This window comes from Phalangium opilio, unplaced genomic scaffold, assembly GCF_054372755.1.
Source record: "Phalangium opilio isolate 3A_F unplaced genomic scaffold, DU_Popi_V2 ptg000082l_1, whole genome shotgun sequence".
Taxonomy (NCBI): domain Eukaryota; kingdom Metazoa; phylum Arthropoda; class Arachnida; order Opiliones; family Phalangiidae; genus Phalangium; species Phalangium opilio.
The window spans coordinates 14,263,024-14,284,460 of NW_028324189.1; the positions used below are offsets into that span (position 1 = coordinate 14,263,024).

Here is a 21,437-nt window from a genome sequence, read left to right on the forward strand (position 1 = left end):
GAACCACCAACCTTTCTTTTAACAGCTGAACGCGCTAACCATTGCGCAACGGAAGCCCAAAAATTAAATGTTCGTCAGGTATTGTGGAAAAATTTTGAATTTTTACGTTACATTTGAGATCTCACAACACCGCTCCCGGTTGGGCTCGAACCACCAACCTTCCGATTAACAGCCGAACGCGCTAACCATTGAGCCATGGAAGCTCAGAAAATAAATGGTCGTCCGGTATTGTGGAAATACTCTGACATTTTACGTTACATCTGAGACCTCACAACACCGCTCCCGGATGGGCTCGAACCACCAACCTTTCGGTTAACACCCGAACGCGCTAACCATTGCGCAATGGAAGCCCAAAAATTAAATGTTCGTCAGGTATTGTGGAAAAACTTTGGATTTTTACGTTACATTTGAGATCTCACAACACCGCTCCCGGTTGGGCTCGAACCATCAACCTTTCGATTAACAGCCGAACGCGCTAACCATTGAGCCATGGAAGCTCAAAAAAAAAACATATGGTCGTCAGGTATTGTGGAAAAACTTTTGATTTTTACGTTACATTTGAGATCTCACAACACCGCTCCCGAGTGGGCTCGAACCACCAACCTTTCTATTAACAGCTGAACGCGCTAACCATTGCGCAACGGAACCCCAAAAATTAAATGTTCGTCAGGTATTGTGGAAAAATTTTGAATTTTTACGTTACATTTGAGATCTCACAACACCGCTCCCGGTTGGGCTCGAACCACCAACCTTCCGATTAACAGCCGAACGCGCTAACCATTGAGCCATGGAAGCTCAGAAAATAAATGGTCGTCCGGTATTGTGGAAATACTCTGACATTTTACGTTACATCTGAGACCTCACAACACCGCTCCCGGATGGGCTCGAACCACCAACCTTTCGGTTAACACCCGAACGCGCTAACCATTGCGCAATGGAAGCCCAAAAATTAAATGTTCGTCAGGTATTGTGGAAAAACTTTGGATTTTTACGTTACATTTGAGATCTCACAACACCGCTCCCGGATGGGCTCGAACCACCAACCTTTCTTTTAACAGCTGAACGCGCTAACCATTGCGCAACGGAAGCCCAAAAATTAAATGTTCGTCAGGTATTGTGGAAAAATTTTGAATTTTTACGTTACATTTGAGATCTCACAACACCGCTCCCGGTTGGGCTCGAACCACCAACCTTCCGATTAACAGCCGAACGCGCTAACCATTGAGCCATGGAAGCTCAGAAAATAAATGGTCGTCCGGTATTGTGGAAATACTCTGACATTTTACGTTACATCTGAGACCTCACAACACCGCTCCCGGATGGGCTCGAACCACCAACCTTTCGGTTAACACCCGAACGCGCTAACCATTGCGCAATGGAAGCCCAAAAATTAAATGTTCGTCAGGTATTGTGGAAAAACTTTGGATTTTTACGTTACATTTGAGATCTCACAACACCGCTCCCGGTTGGGCTCGAACCATCAACCTTTCGATTAACAGCCGAACGCGCTAACCATTGAGCCATGGAAGCTCAAAAAAAAAAACATATGGTCGTCAGGTATTGTGGAAAAACTTTTGATTTTTACGTTACATTTGAGATCTCACAACACCGCTCCCGAGTGGGCTCGAACCACCAACCTTTCTTAAACAGCTGAACGCGCTAACCATTGCGCAACGGAACCCCAAAAATTAAATGTTCGTCAGGTATTGTGGAAAAATTTTGAATTTTTACGTTACATTTGAGATCTCACAACACCGCTCCCGGTTGGGCTCGAACCACCAACCTTCCGATTAACAGCCGAACGCGCTAACCATTGAGCCATGGAAGCTCAGAAAATAAATGGTCGTCCGGTATTGTGGAAATACTCTGACATTTTACGTTACATCTGAGACCTCACAACACCGCTCCCGGATGGGCTCGAACCACCAACCTTTCGGTTAACACCCGAACGCGCTAACCATTGCGCAATGGAAGCCCAAAAATTAAATGTTCGTCAGGTATTGTGGAAAAACTTTGGATTTTTACGTTACATTTGAGATCTCACAACACCGCTCCCGGTTGGGCTCGAACCACCAACCTTTCGATTAACAGCCGAACGCGCTAACCATTGAGCCATGGAAGCTCAGAAAACATATGGTCGTCAGGTATTGTGGAAAAACTTTTGATTTTTACGTTACATTTGAGATCTCACAACACCGCTCCCGAGTGGGCTCGAACCACCAACCTTTCTATTAACAGCTGAACGCGCTAACCATTGCGCAACGGAACCCCAAAAATTAAATGTTCGTCAGGTATTGTGGAAAAACTTTGAATTTTTACGTTACATTTGAGATCTCACAACACCGCTCCCGGTTGGGCTCGAACCATCAACCTTTCGATTAACAGCCGAACGCGCTAACCATTGAGCCATGGAAGCTCAAAAAAAAAAACATATGGTCGTCAGGTATTGTGGAAAAACTTTTGATTTTTACGTTACATTTGAGATCTCACAACACCGCTCCCGAGTGGGCTCGAACCACCAACCTTTCTATTAACAGCTGAACGCGCTAACCATTGCGCAACGGAACCCCAAAAATTAAATGTTCGTCAGGTATTGTGGAAAAATTTTGAATTTTTACGTTACATTTGAGATCTCACAACACCGCTCCCGGTTGGGCTCGAACCACCAACCTTCCGATTAACAGCCGAACGCGCTAACCATTGAGCCATGGAAGCTCAGAAAATAAATGGTCGTCCGGTATTGTGGAAATACTCTGACATTTTACGTTACATCTGAGACCTCACAACACCGCTCCCGGATGGGCTCGAACCACCAACCTTTCGGTTAACACCCGAACGCGCTAACCATTGCGCAATGGAAGCCCAAAAATTAAATGTTCGTCAGGTATTGTGGAAAAACTTTGAATTTTTACGTTACATTTGAGATCTCACAACACCGCTCCCGGTTGGGCTCAAACCACCAACCTTTCGATTAACAGCCGAACGCGCTAACCATTGAGCCATGGAAGCTCAGAAAACATATGGTCGTCAGGTATTGTGGAAAAACTTTTGATTTTTACGTTACATTTGAGATCTCACAACACCGCTCCCGAGTGGGCTCGAACCACCAACCTTTCTATTAACAGCTGAACGCGCTAACCATTGCGCAACGGAACCCCAAAAATTAAATGTTCGTCAGGTATTGTGGAAATACTTTGAATTTTTACGTTACATTTGAGATCTCACAACACCGCTCCCGGTTGGGCTCGAACCACCAAACTTTCGGTTAACAGCCGAACGCGCTAACCATTGAGCCATGGAAGCTCAGAAAATAAATGGTCGTCCGGTATTGTGGAAATACTCTGACATTTTACGTTACATCTGAGACCTCACAACACCGCTCCCGGATGGGCTCGAACCACCAACCTTTCGGTTAACACCCGAACGCGCTAACCATTGCGCAATGGAAGCCCAAAAATTAAATGTTCGTCAGGTATTGTGGAAAAACTTTGGATTTTTACGTTACATTTGAGATCTCACAACACCGCTCCCGGATGGGCTCGAACCACCAACCTTTCTTTTAACAGCTGAACGCGCTAACCATTGCGCAACGGAAGCCCAAAAATTAAATGTTCGTCAGGTATTGTGGAAAAATTTTGAATTTTTACGTTACATTTGAGATCTCACAACACCGCTCCCGGTTGGGCTCGAACCACCAACCTTCCGATTAACAGCCGAACGCGCTAACCATTGAGCCATGGAAGCTCAGAAAATAAATGGTCGTCCGGTATTGTGGAAATACTCTGACATTTTACGTTACATCTGAGACCTCACAACACCGCTCCCGGATGGGCTCGAACCACCAACCTTTCGGTTAACACCCGAACGCGCTAACCATTGCGCAATGGAAGCCCAAAAATTAAATGTTCGTCAGGTATTGTGGAAAAACTTTGGATTTTTACGTTACATTTGAGATCTCACAACACCGCTCCCGGTTGGGCTCGAACCATCAACCTTTCGATTAACAGCCGAACGCGCTAACCATTGAGCCATGGAAGCTCAAAAAAAAAAACATATGGTCGTCAGGTATTGTGGAAAAACTTTTGATTTTTACGTTACATTTGAGATCTCACAACACCGCTCCCGAGTGGGCTCGAACCACCAACCTTTCTTAAACAGCTGAACGCGCTAACCATTGCGCAACGGAACCCCAAAAATTAAATGTTCGTCAGGTATTGTGGAAAAATTTTGAATTTTTACGTTACATTTGAGATCTCACAACACCGCTCCCGGTTGGGCTCGAACCACCAACCTTCCGATTAACAGCCGAACGCGCTAACCATTGAGCCATGGAAGCTCAGAAAATAAATGGTCGTCCGGTATTGTGGAAATACTCTGACATTTTACGTTACATCTGAGACCTCACAACACCGCTCCCGGATGGGCTCGAACCACCAACCTTTCGGTTAACACCCGAACGCGCTAACCATTGCGCAATGGAAGCCCAAAAATTAAATGTTCGTCAGGTATTGTGGAAAAACTTTGGATTTTTACGTTACATTTGAGATCTCACAACACCGCTCCCGGTTGGGCTCGAACCACCAACCTTTCGATTAACAGCCGAACGCGCTAACCATTGAGCCATGGAAGCTCAGAAAACATATGGTCGTCAGGTATTGTGGAAAAACTTTTGATTTTTACGTTACATTTGAGATCTCACAACACCGCTCCCGAGTGGGCTCGAACCACCAACCTTTCTATTAACAGCTGAACGCGCTAACCATTGCGCAACGGAACCCCAAAAATTAAATGTTCGTCAGGTATTGTGGAAAAACTTTGAATTTTTACGTTACATTTGAGATCTCACAACACCGCTCCCGGTTGGGCTCGAACCATCAACCTTTCGATTAACAGCCGAACGCGCTAACCATTGAGCCATGGAAGCTCAAAAAAAAAAACATATGGTCGTCAGGTATTGTGGAAAAACTTTTGATTTTTACGTTACATTTGAGATCTCACAACACCGCTCCCGAGTGGGCTCGAACCACCAACCTTTCTATTAACAGCTGAACGCGCTAACCATTGCGCAACGGAACCCCAAAAATTAAATGTTCGTCAGGTATTGTGGAAAAATTTTGAATTTTTACGTTACATTTGAGATCTCACAACACCGCTCCCGGTTGGGCTCGAACCACCAACCTTCCGATTAACAGCCGAACGCGCTAACCATTGAGCCATGGAAGCTCAGAAAATAAATGGTCGTCCGGTATTGTGGAAATACTCTGACATTTTACGTTACATCTGAGACCTCACAACACCGCTCCCGGATGGGCTCGAACCACCAACCTTTCGGTTAACACCCGAACGCGCTAACCATTGCGCAATGGAAGCCCAAAAATTAAATGTTCGTCAGGTATTGTGGAAAAACTTTGAATTTTTACGTTACATTTGAGATCTCACAACACCGCTCCCGGTTGGGCTCAAACCACCAACCTTTCGATTAACAGCCGAACGCGCTAACCATTGAGCCATGGAAGCTCAGAAAACATATGGTCGTCAGGTATTGTGGAAAAACTTTTGATTTTTACGTTACATTTGAGATCTCACAACACCGCTCCCGAGTGGGCTCGAACCACCAACCTTTCTATTAACAGCTGAACGCGCTAACCATTGCGCAACGGAACCCCAAAAATTAAATGTTCGTCAGGTATTGTGGAAATACTTTGAATTTTTACGTTACATTTGAGATCTCACAACACCGCTCCCGGTTGGGCTCGAACCACCAAACTTTCGGTTAACAGCCGAACGCGCTAACCATTGAGCCATGGAAGCTCAGAAAATAAATGGTCGTCCGGTATTGTGGAAATACTCTGACATTTTACGTTACATCTGAGACCTCACAACACCGCTCCCGGATGGGCTCGAACCACCAACCTTTCGGTTAACACCCGAACGCGCTAACCATTGCGCAATGGAAGCCCAAAAATTAAATGTTCGTCAGGTATTGTGGAAAAACTTTGGATTTTTACGTTACATTTGAGATCTCACAACACCGCTCCCGAGTGGGCTCGAACCACCAAACTTTCTTTTAACAGCTGAACGCGCTAACCATTGCGCAACGGAAGCCCAAAAATTAAATGTTCGTCAGGTATTGTGGAAATACTTTGAATTTTTACGTTACATTTGAGATCTCACAACACCGCACCCGGGTGGGCGCGAACCACCAACCTTTTGTTTAACATCCGAACGCGCTAACCATGAAGCCAAAGAAGCCCAAAAATTAAATGGTCGTCAGGTATTGTGGAAAAACTTTGACGTTTTACGTTACATCTGAGATCTCACAACACCGCTCCCGGATGGGCTCGAACCACCAACCTTTCTTTTAACAGCTGAACGCGCTAACCATTGCGCAACGGAAGCCCAAAAATTAAATGTTCGTCAGGTATTGTGGAAAAACTTTGAATTTTTACGTTACATTTGAGATCTCACAACACCGCTCCCGGTTGGGCTCGAACCACCAACCTTTCGATTAACAGCCGAACGCGCTAACCATTGAGCCATGGAAGCTCAGAAAACATATGGTCGTCAGGTATTGTGGAAAAACTTTTGATTTTTACGTTACATTTGAGATCTCACAACACCGCTCCCGAGTGGGCTCGAACCACCAACCTTTCTATTAACAGCTGAACGCGCTAACCATTGCGCAACGGAACCCCAAAAGTTAAATGTTCGTCAGGTATTGTGGAAAAACTTTCAATTTTTACGTTACATTTGAGATCTCACAACACCGCTCCCGGTTGGGCTCGAACCACCAACCTTTCGATTAACAGCCGAACGCGCTAACCATTGAGCCATGGAAGCTCAGAAAACATATGGTCGTCAGGTATTGTGGAAAAACTTTTGATTTTTACGTTACATTTGAGATCTCACAACACCGCTCCCGAGTGGGCTCGAACCACCAACCTTTCTATTAACAGCTGAACGCGCTAACCATTGCGCAACGGATCCCCAAAAATTAAATGTTCGTCAGGTATTGTGGAAAAATTTTGAATTTTTACGTTACATTTGAGATCTCACAACACCGCTCCCGGTTGGGCTCGAACCACCAACCTTCCGATTAACAGCCGAACGCGCTAACCATTGAGCCATGGAAGCTCAGAAAATAAATGGTCGTCCGGTATTGTGGAAATACTCTGACATTTTACGTTACATTTGAGATCTCACAACACCGCTCCCGAGTGGGCTCGAACCACCAAACTTTCTTTTAACAGCTGAACGCGCTAACCATTACGCAACGGAAGCCCAAAAATTAAATGTTCGTCAGGTATTGTGGAAATACTTTGAATTTTTACGTTACATTTGAGATCTCACAACACCGCTCCCGGTTGGGCTCGAACCACCAACCTTTCGATTAACAGCCAAACGCGCTAACCATTGAGCCATGGAAGCTCAGAAAACATATGGTCGTCAGGTATTGTGGAAAAACTTTTGATTTTTACGTTACATTTGAGATCTCACAACACCGCTCCCGAGTGGGCTCGAACCACAAACCTTTCTATTAACAGCTGAACGCGCTAACCATTGCGCAACGGAACCCCAAAAATTAAATGTTCGTCAGGTATTGTGGAAAAACTTTGAATTTTTACGTTACATTTGAGATCTCACAACACCGCTCCCGGTTGGGCTCGAACCACCAACCTTTCGATTAACAGCCGAACGCGTTGACCATTGCGCAACGGAAGCCCAAAAATTAAATGTTCGTCAGGTATTGTGGAAAAATTTTGGATTTTTACGTTACATTTGAGATCTCACAACACCGTCCCGGGTGGGCTCGAACCACCAAACTTTCGGTTAACAGCCGAACGCGCTAACCATTGAGCCATGGAAGCTCAGAAAACATATGGTCGTCAGGTATTGTGGAAAAACTTTTGATTTTTACGTTACATTTGAGATCTCACAACACCGCTCCCGAGTGGGCTCGAACCACCAACCTTTCTATTAACAGCTGAACGCGCTAACCATTGCGCAACGGAACCCCAAAAATTAAATGTTCGTCAGGTATTGTGGAAAAATTTTGGATTTTTACGTTACATTTGAGATATCACAACACCGTCCCGGGTGGGCTCGAACCACCAAACTTTCGGTTAACAGCCGAACGCGCTAACTATTGCGCAACGGAAGACGAAAATTTAAATGTTCGTCAGGTATTGTGGAAAAACTTTGGCTTTTTACGTTACATTTGAAACTTCACAACACCGCACCCGGGTGGGCCCGAACCACCAACCTTTTGTTTAACATCCGAACGCGCTAACCATGAAGCCAAAGAAGCCCAAAAATTAAATGGTCGTCAGGTATTGTGGAAAAACTTTGACGTTTTACGTTACATCTGAGATCTCACAACACCGCTCCCGGATGGGCTCGAACCACCAACCTTTCGATTGACAGCCGAACGCGCTAACCATTGAGCCATGGAAGCTCAGAAAATAAATGGCCGTCAGGTATTGTGGAAAAACTTTGGATTTTTACGTTACATTTGAGATCTCACAACACCGCTCCCGGTTGGGCTCGAACCACCAACCTTCCGATTAACAGCCGAACGCGCTAACCATTGCGCAATGGAAGCCCAAAAATTAAATGTTCGTCAGGTATTGTGGAAAAACTTTGGATTTTTACGTTACATTAGAGATCTCACAACACCGCTCCCGAGTAAGCTCGAACCACCAAACTTTCTTTTAACAGCTGAACGCGCTAACCATTGCGCAACGGAAGCCCAAAATTTAAATGTTCGTCAGGTATTGTGGAAAAACTTTCAATTTTTACGTTACATTTGAGATCTCACAACACCGCTCCCGGTTGGGCTCGAACCACCAACCTTTCTTTTAACAGCTGAACGCGCTAACCATTGCGCAACGGAAGCCCAAAAATTAAATGTTCGTCAGGTATTGTGGAAAAACTTTGAATTTTTACGTTACATTTGAGATCTCAAACCACCGCTCCCGAGTGGGCTCGAACCACCAAACTTTCTTTTAACAGCTGAACGCGCTAACCATTGCGCGACGGAAGCCCAAAAATTAAATGTTCGTCAGGTATTGTGGAAATACTTTGAATTTTTACGTTACATTTGAGATCTCAAAACACCGCTCCCGGTTGGGCTCGAACCACCAACCTTTCGATTAACAGCCGAACGCGCTAACCATTGAGCCATGGAAGCTCAGAAAATAAATGGCCGTCAGGTATTGTGGAAAAACTCTGACATTTTACGTTACATCTGAGACCTCACAACACCGCTCCCGAGTGGGCTCAAACCACCAACCTTTCTATTAACAGCTGAACGCGCTAACCATTGCGCAACGGAACCCCAAAAATTAAATGTTCGTCAGGTATTGTGGAAAAACTTTGAATTTTTACGTTACATTTGAGATCTTAAAACACCGCTCCCGGGTGGGCCCGAACCACCAGTCTTTTGAATAACAGCCGAACGTGCTAACCATTGCGCCACGGAAGCCCAAAAAGTAAATGGTAGTCAGGTATTGTGGAAATACTCTGACATTTTACGTTACATCTGAGACCTCACAACACCGCTCCCGGATGGGCTCGAACCACCAACCTTTCGGTTAACACCCGAACGCGCTAACCATTGCGCAATGGAAGCCCAAAAATTAAATGTTCGTCAGGTATTGTGGAAAAACTTTGGATTTTTACGTTACATTTGAGATCTCAAAACACCGCTCCCGAGTGGGCTCGAACCACCAAACTTTCTTTTAACAGCTGAACGCGCTAACCATTGCGCGACGGAAGCCCAAAAATTAAATGTTCGTCAGGTATTGTGGAAATACTTTGAATTTTTACGTTACATTTGAGATCTCACAACACCGCTCCCGGTTGGGCTCGAACCACCAACCTTTCTATTAACAGCTGAACGCGCTAACCATTGCGCAACGGAACCCCAAAAATTAAATGTTCGTCAGGTATTGTGGAAAAACTTTGAATTTTTACGTTACATTTGAGATCTCACAACACCGCTTCCGGTTGGGCTCGAACCACCAACCTTTGTATAACAGCCGAACGCGCTGACCATTGCGCAACGGAAGCCCAAAAATGAAATGTTCGTCAGGTATTGTGGAAAAATTTTGGATTTTTACGTTACATTTGAGATATCACAACACCGTCCCGGGTGGGCTCGAACCACCAAACTTTCGGTTAACAGCCGAACGCGCTAACTATTGCGCAACGGAAGACGAAAATTTAAATGTTCGTCAGGTATTGTGGAAAAACTTTGGCTTTTTACGTTACATTTGAAACTTCACAACACCGCACCCGGGTGGGCCCGAACCACCAACCTTTTGTTTAACATCCGAACGCGCTAACCATGAAGCCAAAGAAGCCCAAAAATTAAATGGTCGTCAGGTATTGTGGAAAAACTTTGACGTTTTACGTTACATCTGAGATCTCACAACACCGCTCCCGGATGGGCTCGAACCACCAACCTTTCGATTGACAGCCGAACGCGCTAACCATTGAGCCATGGAAGCTCAGAAAATAAATGGCCGTCAGGTATTGTGGAAAAACTTTGGATTTTTACGTTACATTTGAGATCTCACAACACCGCTCCCGGTTGGGCTCGAACCACCAACCTTCCGATTAACAGCCGAACGCGCTAACCATTGCGCAATGGAAGCCCAAAAATTAAATGTTCGTCAGGTATTGTGGAAAAACTTTGGATTTTTACGTTACATTTGAGATCTCACAACACCGCTCCCGAGTAAGCTCGAACCACCAAACTTTCTTTTAACAGCTGAACGCGCTAACCATTGCGCAACGGAAGCCCAAAATTTAAATGTTCGTCAGGTATTGTGGAAAAACTTTCAATTTTTACGTTACATTTGAGATCTCACAACACCGCTCCCGGTTGGGCTCGAACCACCAACCTTTCTTTTAACAGCTGAACGCGCTAACCATTGCGCAACGGAAGCCCAAAAATTAAATGTTCGTCAGGTATTGTGGAAAAACTTTGAATTTTTACGTTACATTTGAGATCTCAAAACACCGCTCCCGAGTGGGCTCGAACCACCAAACTTTCTTTTAACAGCTGAACGCGCTAACCATTGCGCGACGGAAGCCCAAAAATTAAATGTTCGTCAGGTATTGTGGAAATACTTTGAATTTTTACGTTACATTTGAGATCTCACAACACCGCTCCCGGTTGGGCTCGAACCACCAACCTTTCGATTAACAGCCGAACGCGCTAACCATTGAGCCATGGAAGCTCAGGAAATAAATGGCCGTCAGGTATTGTGGAAAAACTCTGACATTTTACGTTACATCTGAGACCTCACAACACCGCTCCCGAGTGGGATCAAACCACCAACCTTTCTATTAACAGCTGAACGCGCTAACCATTGCGCAACGGAACCCCAAAAATTAAATGTTCGTCAGGTATTGTGGAAAAACTTTGAATTTTTACGTTACATTTGAGATCTTAAAACACCGCTCCCGGGTGGGCCCGAACCACCAGTCTTTTGAATAACAGCCGAACGTGCTAACCATTGCGCCACGGAAGCCCAAAAAGTAAATGGTAGTCAGGTATTGTGGAAATACTCTGACATTTTACGTTACATCTGAGACCTCACAACACCGCTCCCGGATGGGCTCGAACCACCAACCTTTCGGTTAACACCCGAACGCGCTAACCATTGCGCAATGGAAGCCCAAAAATTAAATGTTCGTCAGGTATTGTGGAAAAACTTTGGATTTTTACATTACATTTGAGATCTCAAAACACCGCTCCCGAGTGGGCTCGAACCACCAAACTTTCTTTTAACAGCTGAACGCGCTAACCATTGCGCGACGGAAGCCCAAAAATTAAATGTTCGTCAGGTATTGTGGAAATACTTTGAATTTTTACGTTACATTTGAGATCTCCCAACACCGCTCCCGGTTGGGCTCGAACCACCAACCTTTCGATTAACAGCCGAACGCGCTAACCATTGAGCCATGGAAGCTCAGAAAATAAATGGCCGTCAGGTATTGTGGAAAAACTCTGACATTTTACGTTACATCTGAGACCTCACAACACCGCTCCCGAGTGGGCTCAAACCACCAACCTTTCTATTAACAGCTGAACGCGCTAACCATTGCGCAACGGAACCCCAAAAATTCATGTTCGTCAGGTATTGTGGAAAAACTTTGAATTTTTACGTTACATTTGAGATCTTAAAACACCGCTCCCGGGTGGGCTCGAACCACCAGTCTTTTGAATAACAGCCGAACGTGCTAACCATTGCGCCACGGAAGCCCAAAAAGTAAATGGTAGTCAGGTATTGTGGAAAAACTTTGGCTTTTTACGTTACATTTGAAACTTCACAACACCGCACCCGGGTGGAATCGAACCACCAACCTTTCGGTTAACATCCGAACGCGCTAACCATGGAGCCAAGGAAGCTCAGGAATGAAATGGTCGTAAGGTATTGTGGAAAAACTTCGGCTTTTTACGTTACATTTGAGACTTCACAACACCGCTCCCGGGTGGGCTCGAACCACCAACCTTTTGGTTAACATCCGAACGCGCTAACCATGGAGCCAAGGAAGCTCAGGAGTGAAATGGTCGTCAGGTATTGTGGAAAAACTTTGGCTTTTTACGTTACATTTGAGACTTCACAACACCGCTCTCGGGTGGGCTCGAACCACCAACCTTTTGGTTAACATACGAACGCGCTGACCATGGAGCCACGGAAGCCCAAAAATTACATGGTCGTCAAGTATTGTGGAAAAACTTTGGCTTTTTACGTTACATTTAAGATCTTAAAACACCGCACCCGGGTGGGCCTGAACCACCAACCTTTTCTTTAACATCCGAACGCGCTAACCATGGAGCCAAAGAAGCCCAAAAATTAAATGGTCGTCAGGTGTTGTGGAAAAACTTTGACTTTTTACGTTACATCTGAGATCTCACAACACCGCTCCCGGATGGGCTCGAACCACCAACCTTTCGATTGACAGCCGAAGACGCTAACCATTAAGCCATGGAAGCTCAGAAAATTAATGGTCGTCCGGTATTGTGGAAAAACTCTGACATTTTACGTTACATCTGAGACCTCACAACACCGCTCCCGAGTGGGCTCGAACCACCAACCTTTCTATTAACAGCTGAACGCGCTAACCATTGCGCAACGGAACCCCAAAAATTAAATGTTCGTCAGGTATTGTGGAAAAACTTTGAATTTTTACGTTACATTTGAGATCTTTAAACACCGCTCCCGGGTGGGCTCGAACCACCAGTCTTTTGAATAACAGCCGAACGTGCTAACCATTGCGCCACGGAAGCCCAAAAAGTAAATGGTAGTCAGGTATTGTGGAAAAACTTTGGCTTTTTACGTTACATTTGAAACTTCACAAGACCGCACCCGGGTGGAATCGAACCACCAACCTTTCGGTTAACATCCGAACGCGCTAACCATGGAGCCAAGGAAGCTCAGGAATGAAATGGTCGTAAGGTATTGTGGAAAAACTTTGGCTTTTTACGTTACATTTGAGACTTCACAACACCGCTCCCGGGTGGGCTCGAACCACCAACCTTTTGGTTAACATCCGAACGCGCTAACCATGGAGCCAAGGAAGCTCAGGAGTGAAATGGTCGTCAGGTATTGTGGAAAAACTTTGGCTTTTTACGTTACATTTGAGACTTCACAACACCGCTCTCGGGTGGGCTCGAACCACCAACCTTTCTGTTAACAGCCGAACTCGCTGACCATGGAGCCACGGAAGCCCAAAAATTACATGGTCGTCAAGTATTTTGGAAAAACTTTGGCTTTTTACGTTACATTTAAGATCTTAAAACACCGCTCCCGGGTGGGCTCGAACCACCAGTCTTTTGAATAACAGCTGAACGCGCTAACCATTACGCCATGGAAGCCCAAAAAGTAAAAGTTAGTCAGGTATTGTGGAAAAACTTTGGCTTTTTACGTTACATTTGAAACTTCACAACACCGCACCCGGGTGGAATCGAACCACCAAACTTTCGGTTAACATCCGAACGCGCTAACCATGGAGCCAAGGAAGCTCAGGAATGAAATGGTCGTAAGGTATTGTGGAAAAACTTTGGCTTTTTACGTTACATTTGAGACTTCACAACACCGCTCCCGGGTGGGCTCGAACCACCAACCTTTTGGTTAACATCCGAACGCGCTAACCATGGAGCCAAGGAAGCTCAGGAGTGAAATGGTCGTCAGGTATTGTGGAAAAACTTTGGCTTTTTACGTTACATTTGAGACTTCACAACACCGCTCTCGGGTGGGCTCGAACCACCAACCTTTTGGTTAACATACGAACGCGCTGACCATGGAGCCACGGAAGCCCAAAAATTACATGGTCGTCAAGTATTTTGGAAAAACTTTGGCTTTTTACGTTACATTTAAGATCTTAAAACACCGCTCCCGGGTGGGCTCGAACCACCAGTCTTTTGAATAACAGCTGAACGCGCTAACCATTACGCCATGGAAGCCCAAAAATTAAACGGTCGTCAGGTATTGTGGAAAAACTTTGGCTTTTTACTTTACATTTGAGACTTCACAACACCGCTCCCGGGTGGGCTCGAACCACCGACCTTTTGGTTAACACCCAAACGCGCTGACCATGGAGCCAAGGAAGTTCAGGAATGAAATGGTCGTCAGGTATTGTGGAAAAACTTTGGCTGACGAACATATAATTTTTGGGCTTCCGTTGCGCGATGGTTAGCGCGTTCAGCTGTTAAGAGAAAGGTTGGTGGTTCGAGCCCACTCGGGAGCGGTGTTGTGAGATCTCAAATGTAACGTAAAAAGCCAAAGTTTTTCCACAATACTTGACGACCATTTCACTCGTGAGCTTCCTAGGCTCCATGGTTAGCGTGTTCGGATGTTAACCAAAAGGTTGGTGGTTCGAGCCCACCCGAGAGCGGTGTTGTGAAGTCTCAAATGTAACGTAAAAAGCCAAAGTTTTTCCACAATACCTGACGACCATTTCACTCCTGAGCTTCCTTGGCTCAATGGTTAGCGCGTTCGGCTGTCAATCGAAAGGTTGGTGGTTCGAGCCCACTCGGGAGCGGTTTTGTGAGATCTCAAATGTAACGTAAAAATCCAAAGTTTTTCCACAATACCTGACGGCCGTTTATTTTCTGAGCTTCCATGGCTCAATGGTTAGCGCGTTCGGCTGTTAATCGAAAGGTTGGTGGTTCAAGCCCATCCGGGAGCGGTGTTGTGTGATCTCAGATGTAACGTAAAAAGTCAAAGTTTTTCCACAATACCTGACGACCATTTAATTTTTTCCTTCTTTGGCTCCATGGTTAGCGCGTTCGGATGTTAAACAAAAGGTTGGTGGTTCGGGCCCACCCGGGTGCGGTGTTGTGAGATCTCAGATGTGACGTAAAAAGTCAAAGTTTTTCCACAATACCTGACGACCATTTATTTTCTGAGCTTCCATGGCTCAATGGTTAGCTCGTTCGGCTGTTAACCGAAAGGTTGGTGGTTCGAGTCCACCCGGGAGCGGTGTTTTAAGATCTTAAATGTAACGTAAAAAGCCAAAGTTTTTCCACAATACTTGACGACCATTTCACTCCTGAGCTTCCTTGGCTCCATGGTTAGCGTGTTCGGATGTTAACCAAAAGGTTGGTGGTTCGAGCCACCCCGAGAGCGGTGTTGTGAAGTCTCAAATGTAACGTAAAAAGCCAAAGTTTTTCCACAATACCTGACGACCATTTCACTCCTGAGCTGCCTTGGCTCAATTGTTAGCGCGTTCGGCTGTCAATCGAAAGGTTGGTGGTTCAGGCCCACCCGGGTGCGGTGTTGTGAAGTTTCAAATGTAACGTAAAAAGCCAAAGTTTTTCCACAATACCTGACGAACATTCAATTTTTGGGCTTCCGTGTTGCAATGGTTAGCGCGTTCAGCTGTTAATCGAAAGGTTGGTGGTTCGAGCCCACCCGGGAGCGTTGTTGTGAGATCTCAGATGTAACGTAAAAATCCAAGGTTTTTCCACAATACCTGACGAACATTTAATTTTTGGGCTTCCGTGTTGCAATGGTTAGCGCGTTCAGCTGTTAATCGAAAGGTTGGTGGTTCGAGCCCACCCGGGAGCGGTGTTGTTAGGTCTCAGATGTGACGTAAAAAGTCAAAGTGTTTCCACAATACCTGACGACCATTTATTTTCTGAGCCACGGAAGCTCAGAAATTAACTGGACGTCAGGTATTGTGGAAAAACCTTGACTTTTATCGTCACATCTGAGACCTCACAACACCGCTCCCGGATGGGCTCGAACCACCAACCTTTCGGTTAACAGCCGAATGCGCTAACCATTGCGCCACGGAAGCCCAAAAATTAAATGGTCGTCCAGTATTGTGGAAAAAATTTGGCTTTTTACGTTACATTTGAGACTTCACAACACCGCTCCCGGGTGGGCTCGAACCACCAACCTTTTGTTTAACATCCGAACGCGCTAACCATGGAGCCAAGGAAGCTCAGGAATGAAATGGTCGTCAGGTATTGTGGAAAACTTTGTTTTTTTACATCACATCTGAGACCTTACAACACCGCTCACGGATGGGTTCGAACCACCAACCTTTTGGTTAACAGCCGAACGCGCTAACCATTGAGCCATGGAAGCTCTGAAAATAAATGGCCGTCAGGTATTGTGGAAAAACTTTGGATTTTTACGTTACATTTGAGATCTCACAACACCGCTCCCGAGTGGGCTCGAACCACCAACCTTTCTTTTAACAGCTGAACGCGCTAACCATTGCGCAACGGAAGCCCAAAAATTAAATGGTCGTCAGGTATTGTGGAAAAACTTTGGCTTTTTACGTTACATTTGAGATTCCACAACACTGCTCCCGGGTGGGCTTGAACCACCAACCTTTTGGTTAACATCCGAACGCGCTAACCATGGAGCCAAGGAAGCTCAGGAATGAAATGGTCGTCAGGTATTGTGGAAAAACTTTGACTTTTTACGTCACATCTGAGACCTCACAACACTGCTCCCGGGTGGGCTCGAACCACCAACCTTTCAGTTAACAGCCGAACGCGCTAACCATTGAGCCACGGAAGCTCAGGAATTAAATGGTCGTCAAGTATTGTGGAAAAACTTTGGCTTTTTACGTTACATTTGAGATCTTAAAACACCGCTCCCGGGTGGGCTCGAACCACCAGGTTTTTGAATAACAGCTGAACGCGCTAACCATTGCGCCACGGAAGCCCAAAAATTAAATAGTCGTCAGGTATTGTGGAAAAACTTTGGCTTTTTACGTTACATTTGAGACTTCACAACACCGCTCCCGGGTGGGCTCGAACCACCACCCTTTTGGTTAACATCCGAACGCGCTAACCATGGAGCCAAGGAAGCTCAGGATTGAAATGGTCGTCAGGTATTGTGGAAAAACTTTGACTTTTTACGTCACATCTGAGACCTCACAACACTGCTCCCGGGTGGGCTCGAACCACCAACCTTTCAGTTAACAGCCGAACGCGCTAACCATTGAGCCACGGAAGCTAAGGATTTAAATGGTCGTCAAGTATTGTGGAAAAACTTTGGCTTTTTACGTTACATTTGAGATCTTAAAACACCGCTCCCGGGTGGGCTCGAACCACCAGTCTTTTGGATAACAGCTGAACGCGCTAACCATTGCGCCACGGAAGCCCAAAAAATAAACGGTCGTCAGGTATTGTGGAAAAACTTTGGCTTTTTACGTTACATTTGAGACTTCACAACACCGCTCCCGGGTGGGCTCGAACCACCAACCTTTTGTTTAACATCCGAACGCGCTAACCATGGAGCCAAGGAAGCTCAGGAATGAAATGGTCGTCAGGTATTGTGGAAAACTTTGTTTTTTTACATCACATCTGAGACCTTACAACACCGCTCACGGATGGGTTCGAACCACCAACCTTTTGGTTAACAGCCGAACGCGCTAACCATTGAGCCATGGAAGCTCTGAAAATAAATGGCCGTCAGGTATTGTGGAAAAACTTTGGATTTTTACGTTACATTTGAGATCTCACAACACCGCTCCCGAGTGGGCTCGAACCACCAACCTTTCTTTTAACAGCTGAACGCGCTAACCATTGCGCAACGGAAGCCCAAAAATTAAATGGTCGTCAGGTATTGTGGAAAAACTTTGGCTTTTTACGTTACATTTGAGATTCCACAACACCGCTCCCGGGTGGGCTTGAACCACCAACCTTTTGGTTAACATCCGAACGCGCTAACCATGGAGCCAAGGAAGCTCAGGAATGAAATGGTCGTCAGGTATTGTGGAAAAACTTTGACTTTTTACGTCACATCTGAGACCTCACAACACTGCTCCCGGGTGGGCTCGAACCACCAACCTTTCAGTTAACAGCCGAACGCGCTAACTATTGAGCCACGGAAGCTCAGGAATTAAATGGTCGTCAAGTATTGTGGAAAAACTTTGGCTTTTTACGTTACATTTGACATCTTAAAACACCGCTCCCGGGTGGGCTCGAGCCACCAGGTTTTTGAATAACAGCTGAACGCGCTAACCATTGCGCCACGGAAGCCCAAAAATTAAATAGTCGTCAGGTATTGTGGAAAAACTTTGGCTTTTTACGTTACATTTGAGACTTCACAACACCGCTCCCGGGTGGGCTCGAACCACCACCCTTTTGGATAATATCCGAACGCGCTAACCATGGAGCCAAGGAAGCTCAGGAATGAAATGGTCGTCAGGTATTGTGGAAAAACTTTGACTTTTTACGTCACATCTGAGACCTCACAACACTGCTGCCGGGTGGGCTCGAACCACCAACCTTTCAGTTAACAGCCGAACGCGCTAACCATTGAGCCACGGAAGCTAAGGATTTAAATGGTCGTCAAGTATTGTGGAAAAACTTTGGCTTTTTACGTTACATTTGAGATCTTAAAACACCGCTCCCGGGTGGGCTCGATCACCAGTCTTTTGGATAACAGCTGAACGCGCTAACCATTGCGCCACGGAAGCCCAAAAATTAAACGCTCGTCAGGTATTGTGGAAAAACTTTGGCATTTTACGTTACATTTGAGACTTCACAACACCGCTCCCGGGTGGGCTCGAACCACCAACGTTTTGTTTAACATCCGAACGCGCTAACCATGGAGCCAAGGAAGCTCAGGAATGAAATGGTCGTCAGGTATTGTGGAAAACTTTGTTTTTTTACATCACATCTGAGACCTTACAACACCGCTCACGGATGGGTTCGAACCACCAAACTTTTGGTTAACAGCCGAACGCGCTAACCATTGAGCCATGGAAGCTCTGAAAATAAATAGCCGTCAGGTATTGTGGAAAAACTTTGGATTTTTACGTTACATTTGAGATCTCACAACACCGCTCCCGAGTGGGCTCGAACCACCAACCTTTCTTTTAACAGCTGAACGCGCTAACTATTGCGCAACGGAAGCCCAAAAATTAAATGGTCGTCAGGTATTGTGGAAAAACTTTGGCTTTTTACGTTACATTTCAGATTCCACAACACCGCTCCCGGGTGGGCTTGAACCACCAACCTTTTGGTTAACATCCGAACGCGCTAACCATGGAGCCAAGGAAGCTCAGGAATGAAATGGTCGTCAGGTATTGTGGAAAAACTTTGACTTTTTACGTCACATCTGAGACCTCACAACACTGTTCCCGGGTGGGCTCGAACCACCAACCTTTCAGTTAACAGCCGAACGCGCTAACCATTGAGCCACGGAAGCTAAGGATTTAAATGGTCGTCAAGTATTGTGGAAAAACTTTGGCTTTTTACGTTACATTTGAGATCTTAAAACACCGCTCCCGGGTGGGCTCGAACCACCAGTCTTTTGGATAACAGCTGAACGCGCTAACCATTGCGCCACGGAAGCCCAAAAAATAAACGGTCGTCAGGTATTGTGGAAAAACTTTGGCTTTTTACGTTACATTTGAGACTTCACAACACCGCTCCCGGGTGGGCTCGAACCACCAACCTTTTGTTTAACATCCGAACGCGCTAACCATGGAGCCAAGGAAGCTCAGGAATGAAATGGTCGTCAGGTATTGTGGAAAACTTTGTTTTTTTACATCACATCTGAGACCTTACAACACCGCTCACGGATGGGTTCGAACCACCAACCTTTTGGTTAACAGCCGAACGCGCTAACCATTGAGCCATGGAAGCTCTGAAAATAAATGGCCGTCAGGTATTGTGGAAAAACTTTGGATTTTTACGTTACATTTGAGATCTCACAACACCGCTCCCGAGTGGGCTCGAACCACCAACCTTTCTTTTAACAGCTGAACGCGCTAACCATTGCGCAACGGAAGCCCAAAAATTAAATGGTCGTCAGGTATTGTGGAAAAACTTTGGCTTTTTACGTTACATTTGAGATTCCACAACACCGCTCCCGGGTGGGCTTGAACCACCAACCTTTTGGTTAACATCCGAACGCGCTAACCATGGAGCCAAGGAAGCTCAGGAAAGAAATGGTCGTCAGGTATTGTGGAAAAACTTTGACTTTTTACGTCACATCTGAGACCTCACAACACTGCTCCCGGGTGGGCTCGAACCACCAACCTTTCAGTTAACAGCCGAACGCGCTAACTATTGAGCCACGGAAGCTCAGGAATTAAATGGTCGTCAAGTATTGTGGAAAAACTTTGGCTTTTTACGTTACATTTGACATCTTAAAACACCGCTCCCGGGTGGGCTCGAGCCACCAGGTTTTTGAATAACAGCTGAACGCGCTAACCATTGCGCCACGGAAGCCCAAAAATTAAATAGTCGTCAGGTATTGTGGAAAAACTTTGGCTTTTTACGTTACATTTGAGACTTCACAACACCGCTCCCGGGTGGGCTCGAACCACCACCCTTTTGGATAATATCCGAACGCGCTAACCATGGAGCCAAGGAAGCTCAGGAATGAAATGGTCGTCAGGTATTGTGGAAAAACTTTGACTTTTTACGTCACATCTGAGACCTCACAACACTGCTGCCGGGTGGGCTCGAACCACCAACCTTTCAGTTAACAGCCGAACGCGCTAACCATTGAGCCACGGAAGCTAAGGATTTAAATGGTCGTCAAGTATTGTGGAAAAACTTTGGCTTTTTACGTTACATTTGAGATCTTAAAACACCGCTCCCGGGTGGGCTCGATCACCAGTCTTTTGGATAACAGCTGAACGCGCTAACCATTGCGCCACGGAAGCCCAAAAATTAAACGCTCGTCAGGTATTGTGGAAAAACTTTGGCATTTTACGTTACATTTGAGACTTCACAACACCGCTCCCGGGTGGGCTCGAACCACCAACGTTTTGTTTAACATCCGAACGCGCTAACCATGGAGCCAAGGAAGCTCAGGAATGAAATGGTCGTCAGGTATTGTGGAAAACTTTGTTTTTTTACATCACATCTGAGACCTTACAACACCGCTCACGGATGGGTTCGAACCACCAAACTTTTGGTTAACAGCCGAACGCGCTAA

General features: G+C 45.7%; 3 non-coding genes across 3 annotated transcripts; 1 reads left to right on the forward strand and 2 right to left on the reverse strand.

Moving 5' to 3' along the window:
* Window positions 1-8,382: 8,382 nt before the first annotated feature.
* On the reverse strand, window positions 8,383-8,455 carry TRNAD-GUC (transfer RNA aspartic acid (anticodon GUC)). The gene has a single exon. It is a non-coding gene; the product is annotated as a tRNA-Asp (tRNA).
* Window positions 8,456-10,438: 1,983 nt separating this feature from the next.
* TRNAD-GUC (transfer RNA aspartic acid (anticodon GUC)) lies at window positions 10,439-10,511 on the reverse strand. Its single transcript has one exon. It is a non-coding gene; the product is annotated as a tRNA-Asp (tRNA).
* A 4,473-nt stretch (window positions 10,512-14,984) lies between these two features.
* On the forward strand, window positions 14,985-15,057 carry TRNAD-GUC (transfer RNA aspartic acid (anticodon GUC)). Its single transcript has one exon. It is a non-coding gene; the product is annotated as a tRNA-Asp (tRNA).
* Window positions 15,058-21,437: the final 6,380 nt, after the last annotated feature.